The sequence below is a fragment of the Tursiops truncatus genome, chromosome 16, assembly GCF_011762595.2.
Source record: "Tursiops truncatus isolate mTurTru1 chromosome 16, mTurTru1.mat.Y, whole genome shotgun sequence".
NCBI lineage: Eukaryota > Metazoa > Chordata > Mammalia > Artiodactyla > Delphinidae > Tursiops > Tursiops truncatus.
The window spans coordinates 1,174,439-1,180,438 of NC_047049.1; the positions used below are offsets into that span (position 1 = coordinate 1,174,439).

Here is a 6,000-nt window from a genome sequence, read left to right on the forward strand (position 1 = left end):
GGGGGGCAGAGGGGGTGGGGGTGGTCTGGCCAAAAATGCATCACCTCGTTCCCAGCACGAGAAAAGAGCAGATAAAGTCAATTTGAGCAGCATTTTACAAAACAACACGTCAGTACATAGTTTCTAAAAGTATCAATGTCATAAAAGACACGGAAAGACTAAGGAAGGGTCACCTACTGGAAGAGACCAAGGAAGCACAACAGCTGGGATCCTGGTGGGCAGAAAAAGGGCATCAGTGGGGAACTGATGAGAGGAAGGCTGGTTGTCTGGTGAATAGTGTAGAGGTGTCCTGGTTCTGACCATGATCTACAGGAAGATGTCACAGAAGACGTTAACACCAGGCGAACCTACAGAACTCGGTGCTATTTTTGTAACTTTTCTGTAAGTCTAAAATTAGTCGCTTGTAAAACTTTAAAAAAGCATTTGGGGACTTCCCTGGTGGTCCAGTGGTTAAGACTCCACGCTTCCAATGCAGGGGGTGTAGGTTTGATCCCTGGTCGGGGAACTAAGATCCTACATGCCACATGGCATGGCCAAAATAAATAAATAAAAATTTAAAAAATATCTGTAACACGTAAATCACGGAAGGCTCCTCAGAGAAGGGGTGAACTACTCAATGTGGATGCATCTCAGAATCCCTACATGGCAGAGGGAGACAGAGACAGAGAAAGAGACAGAGCAAGCTCTCTGATGTCTCTTATAAGGGCACTAATCCCATCCTGGGGGCCCCACCCTCACGACCTCATCCAACCCTAATTCCCTCTAAAGATCCCACCTCCAAGTGCCATCACATTGGGGGTCAAGCCTTCACAAATGAATTCGGGGGACACAATTCAGTCCACAGCAGCACCTATCCATGTGCAGGAGTGACCTATGCAGGTGTGAATTTGGGGGAGTACTGATTGTCTTGACTGCACTTCTCTATAATTTTAGAATTTCCTTTATAATCAGGAAAAAAAAAAGGCAAAAGTCAGAGGTACAGGGGCCCAAGTGCTTACCTAGTGTACTGGTGAAGACTTGGGAGGAGGAGTCCCTCACACATGGTGAGACTTGCACAGAGGGTCCCAGCCCTTTGGGGTGGTGACAGAGGCACCCCAGAGATCTGCCAGAGCTGAGTGGACCCAGTGCTCATCTGAGTCACAGGCTAGAGGCAGAGTCACGTTAGAGGCCAGCAAGCAAGGGCCCCCCGTCTGCAGGATCTTTGCTGGATGTCGCTGCAGGGAACGTAGCCAGCCTGACAGCCCAGCGCCAGGGAGGGAGCGGGCGTCCCAAGGCTGCTTACCTGGAGTGCACAGGTGTGACGCTGACTTAAGAGGTCGATTCCAGGCGCAGATCGGCTGGGAGGCTTGACCCTTTCACTGAGGTGGGCCGCAGGCAGGTCGCTCTCAGCAGGAGATCCTGGCTGGGTGCGAAGGACAAGGTCTCACCACTTTGCACTGGGTTACGGCACAGCACGGTCGCTGGGGGCGCGGCTCACAGCCCACCGACCCCTGATAGGGAGCAGGGTGAGTGTGGAGGCAAGGCAGCGCTGCTGGGAGATGGGATTGTCAGACCCCAGGGTCGGGCAGGGCAGAGCTGAGGACGCAGGGCTGGTGCGGGATCCAGGCCCCAGCGGAGGTCCCTTAAGTCCCCTGACTACGCCTAAGAGACATGGGGCATAACGCTCGTCTGTGACTTGGGACGAGGACCTTCCCCTTCCCGGGTCTTAGGCTCCTCACTTCTGAGTGATTCACTGTGAGACCCTCACTTCCTCCCTTGCAGGCTCCTGGAGGATGTGCTCCGAGCCTGGTTCCCTGAAGTCCCACCTCTGTCCTCGGGCCTCTCCTAGGCTTCCTGCAGGGTGATAGCTACACACCTGAGCACAGGTAGAGAAACCAGAACAGTGCCTGGCATACAGCAGGTGCTATGGAATGGGTGGCATTTGGATTATGACCCTCCTCTGTCTCATCTTTTTCTTTCTTATAACAGTTTATTTATCGTATGCCATGTTCACAGTCGCCTAGATCTCGCGGGCATCATGAATGCAAACTTGTGGTGCCGAAGCCCCAGACCCCGGGGCTTGCTCACGGTGGTACCATCCGCTGCCCTTCTGAAGGCCCGGCAGCGTTCTGGTCACGTGTCCTGGAAACACGTTAAAGGAGGAACTTCGCTCCTTAATACGGAAGTTTATGAGAAGGTAGGCAGGGATCTGTCTGCCGTGAATGTGGGGAGAAACTACTGCAGGTAGTTGCCAGATGGAGTCTTAGTTCACGGGCACAAATCAGCTCTCAGAAAGGTGCGAAGGGCTAGAAGCGCCCCGAACCCTGGCAGACGGTCTGCCCGGTACCTTTTCCCTCCACCCTCCCCAGGGCAGGGGAGCCTCCGGCCGGGTGGGCAGCAGGTCCTCCCAGCCCCTGACAGCGCCCGGCCCCGGCGTGGCAGCCGAGGCCGAGAGGCAGTTCCGATTTCCCGCTGTTCTGCAAGCCAGCGCCCCAACCCGCAGGTCCGTTCCTTGCATTTGCAGACAAGTACAACAGAGAAGCTTTACCGCATTCCGTCGCTGCAGAACGAGGATAATGAATCAAAACCTAAGACGCCGAGCGGGAGGGAACTGCTGAGAATCGGATCCGCCTCTCCCAAGATGCAAGGTCAAAGGGAGGGGCCGGTTTTTCCAGGAAAACTGTGGAGGCTGGTGCCTCCTCTCTGACTCCTGACACCCAATTAAACCCTTTATTCTGTGGCGTCCGATTCTGTGAGCATCCGACAGCTACGCCACCACCACCCGGAAACGCAAACACGTGAGATTAAAAACTAGACACCAAAAAAAAAAAAAAAAAAATCGCAAGGGCCGCGCCTTCCTGAGGGAGGCTCGGTCGGCAACGCGTAAACGCCGGAGTCGCGCCCCGCCCCCGGCAAATACCTGCGCGCCCAGCCAGGGCCTGTGCGCCTGCCGCCGCGCCCCGCGGGGTCCCGGGAAACCAGCGCAATCCAGAGGGGTGGCCCATGGCCCTCGGGGGCGCGTGGAGAAGCAGAGAGGACTCCCGCCCCCAGCAAGGGCGCCTTGGGGGCGTGGGACCCCGGCTTGCGGGATGTCACCCCGCCACCTTCGGGCCACACCCGACCATCTCCGGGTCAGCTCAAGGCCACCTCCGGGCCATCCCCGACCAACCCCGAGCCACCTTACAGCCACCTAAGGGCCACTCCCGGGCCATCTCCGGCCAACCCTGCCGCGCAGGGCGCCCCGGCCCAGGACGCACGGTGCCAGGCCCGGGCGCAGCGCGGAGGCCTGGCCCGGCCGCGGCTGCTCACCGAGGCTCCCCGCGAGCGGGCGGCTCAGGGGCTCCGGGCAGCGGCGTCCGACGGCCCGGCTCAGCCATCGCAGTGGCGCTGCGGAGGGCGGGGGGCGCGCGTCACCGCGGGTGGGGGCGCCCCAAACCCCGGCCCTCCCCGCCCGCGCCTCCCCGCCCCCGCGCGCGGCTCCGAGACACCCCACCCCACCTCCTCGTCTCCTTTTCTGCCCATCCGATTCTTCTGAGGAGCAGGTTTGCGGTCTATTAAAATCAGAAAACCGTGTTGCCAAAAATAACCCGGCTGCGGCCGGAGGGCGCGGGGCGGGGCGGGGCGGGGCGGGGCGGGGGGAGAGGCCGGCCTCCGTGCAGCGCGCACGGCCGAGCGCCTGACCACCGGTTACCATCCCGGTGAGAACTACTCACCCACACTTCATGTCGGAGATTAGCAGCCGTGAGGAAGCACGGGATTGTTGCACGTGTGTGTTTTAACCATTAACTCTTGGCTTCCCACCTCCAAACGCTGCCTTTCTCCGCCCTGATGAGAGAAGCGCTTTGGGGATACTTGCGTGGAGCAAATTAGTCCTTGCTCAGGATTCAGATCCACAGATCCATGGTTGAGACGCGCCTCGGGGCCTGCTGGCGCCAGGATCCCAGCGCCACCGCTGCTGCATCCTCCGGGGGTCTGGGTGCTCATCTGTAAAGTGGGAGGGATTGCCCACTCCCACTTCTTAGAGTTGGTGGAGGAGGTACAGTTATAAATGTGGCAGGAAGGAAGGGCAAATACTGTTTAGGAAAACCTGTGTACAGGCAAAAGCTTCCCCCGTGGAATACATTCCTTCCCAGATACCAAGATTTAATAAACCAGCAGATCCCAGAGTTCTGAGCACAGAGAGCAAGTGGGGACCCTTAAGTGTGACAGTGACAGGGGCCTTGCCCACTTTGCCCTGGACCCATGCTTTCTGGCCACAGGAAAACCAGTGCTGTTTATTGATTGCTGGCTGAGAACACATCTGAGAGCGCAGAAAGCCAGCCTTCAAGGTTTGTTCCCCCAGCTGGCACCCTGGGCACCTTACGTGGGCCATTCCTCCTCTCGGCCCTTCTGGATGAGAGACACGGGGAAGACTCAGAGGCCCCATGGGTGTCAGGCCTAGAGGCTCTCCCTTGGTTCCTTGGTCAGACGCGATCGTGGATAGGTTAGTGTGAAAGTGAAGCAGGCACTCAGGAAGGATCCAGATGGGAAGGAAAACCACGCCCAGGATAAGCACGTCCTCAGCGAGGTTGGGTGGGATGGACTGGCTGCCGGGTGGCTGCTGGGAGCCCAGGATATGGTGCCACATCACCACTCCGTGTTGGTCTCAGCTGCTGAGAGACTGAGCGCTGGACGGCGGCCAGACGGGCCTCGGTGGGGGGAGACCTGTGTTGTTAATCCACAGACTGTCTGCAGCCATGCCGCCATTGGCACTTCTGTCATGGACTTTTTGTGCAGAGACTGGGATGGCTGGACAAGGCAGCGGCCAACATCTGCAGAATGGGCCATCTTCTCCACCTGGCTGTCCAGCGCATCCTACACAACAGGAACATCTGGTGAGATGCATGTGGAACGCAAATATTCTCACATCTGGCCCCACTCCAAAAGGTCTGTCCATGCCCCTACTTCCTCCCCAGATCTCCTTAACCCTAACCCTCCAAACCCATTCCTTCTCAGTCCCTGATCATCAGTGTAGACAAATATCTCCGTCACCTCTCCTTCCAGGTAAAGCGGATAACATAACCAAATCTATTGCTCAAAAATGGCCCACTGGCCAGTTGGGCCAGTCCAGTAGGGCCGGGATGCCATCAGTCCTTTTCCAGCCAGTGCCAACTTAGCGGGACTGCAGCGGGCTCTATTTTTTATTGGTCAGTCAACTCGTTTTAGGGAACTCCCCATAAAATCAGAGATGCAAGCGGAGGGACCTGGAAAGGGCGCCTCCAGAAGAAGCTACCTGCTCCTGCAGCTTCCCTGGGTGACTAGGGTGAGCTTGAGAACGAGCTCATGTTAGTCTACTGGGGCTGCCAGAGCAAATTCCCACAGACGGGGGTGGGGGGGTTAGACAATAGAAATTTATTTTCTCACAGCTCTGGAGGCTGGAAGTCCGAGATCAAGGTGCCGGCAGGGCTGGTTTCTGGTGGGGTCTCTCTCCTGAGGATCAGTGTTGGCTCAGAGTAAATGTCTGGTGATCCCCTGAAGGTCTGAATATTTTGCTCTCCCCAGGGCTCCATGTGGGGAACGTGGCTGCAGGTCCTTTTCAGAAAGGCTAGGAGAAAAATTGTTGCTATTGTTGTTTTAATACCTATGGTGCCAGCCAGGCCCCGGGAACACCCATCTCTTCCTTAATTACAAGGACTCTGGGACTGAGAACTGATTCAGGTGTGACCACTGAGCTAGTGGCTGTGACTTCTAGCGCGGTGACTCACCAGCTGGCTGTGTTCATTAAAATTCCAGTTCGTTGCTTCAGTCAAATGTAACAAGTCCGCCCTTCGTGGGTTTCCTATCAATTTCAGTCCCGGGAACCACACGATAGCTCACTGCCACCCAAAATTCCTGTGGGTCAAGCCATTCTAATGACCACCCAACTCTTCTGCCGGCTGAGGTAACGGTACCCACTCTGCCCTTGGCAGTGAAGAGCTGTTGCTGTACCTGGGCACTACAGGGTACAGACTCTCTCCCCTGGAATCAGGAAGCCCATTCATG

At 57.0% G+C, this 6,000-nt stretch overlaps 1 protein-coding gene across 17 annotated transcripts in view; it reads right to left on the reverse strand.

Moving 5' to 3' along the window:
* JAKMIP3 (Janus kinase and microtubule interacting protein 3) overlaps nt 1–3,582 on the reverse strand; it is a 109,016-nt gene extending 105,434 nt beyond the window's left edge. For 10 of the 17 annotated variants that reach the window (XM_073793790.1, XM_033842560.2, XM_073793791.1 and 7 more), the window contains exons 1-2: nt 2,528–2,647; nt 1,283–1,402 (exon numbers count right to left, since the gene is read on the reverse strand). The gene's annotated coding sequence lies outside the window, so the exon portion shown is untranslated. The other 7 variants (XM_033842548.2, XM_033842543.2, XM_033842544.2 and 4 more) reach the window with 6 other exon arrangements.
* Nucleotides 3,583–6,000: the final 2,418 nt, after the last annotated feature.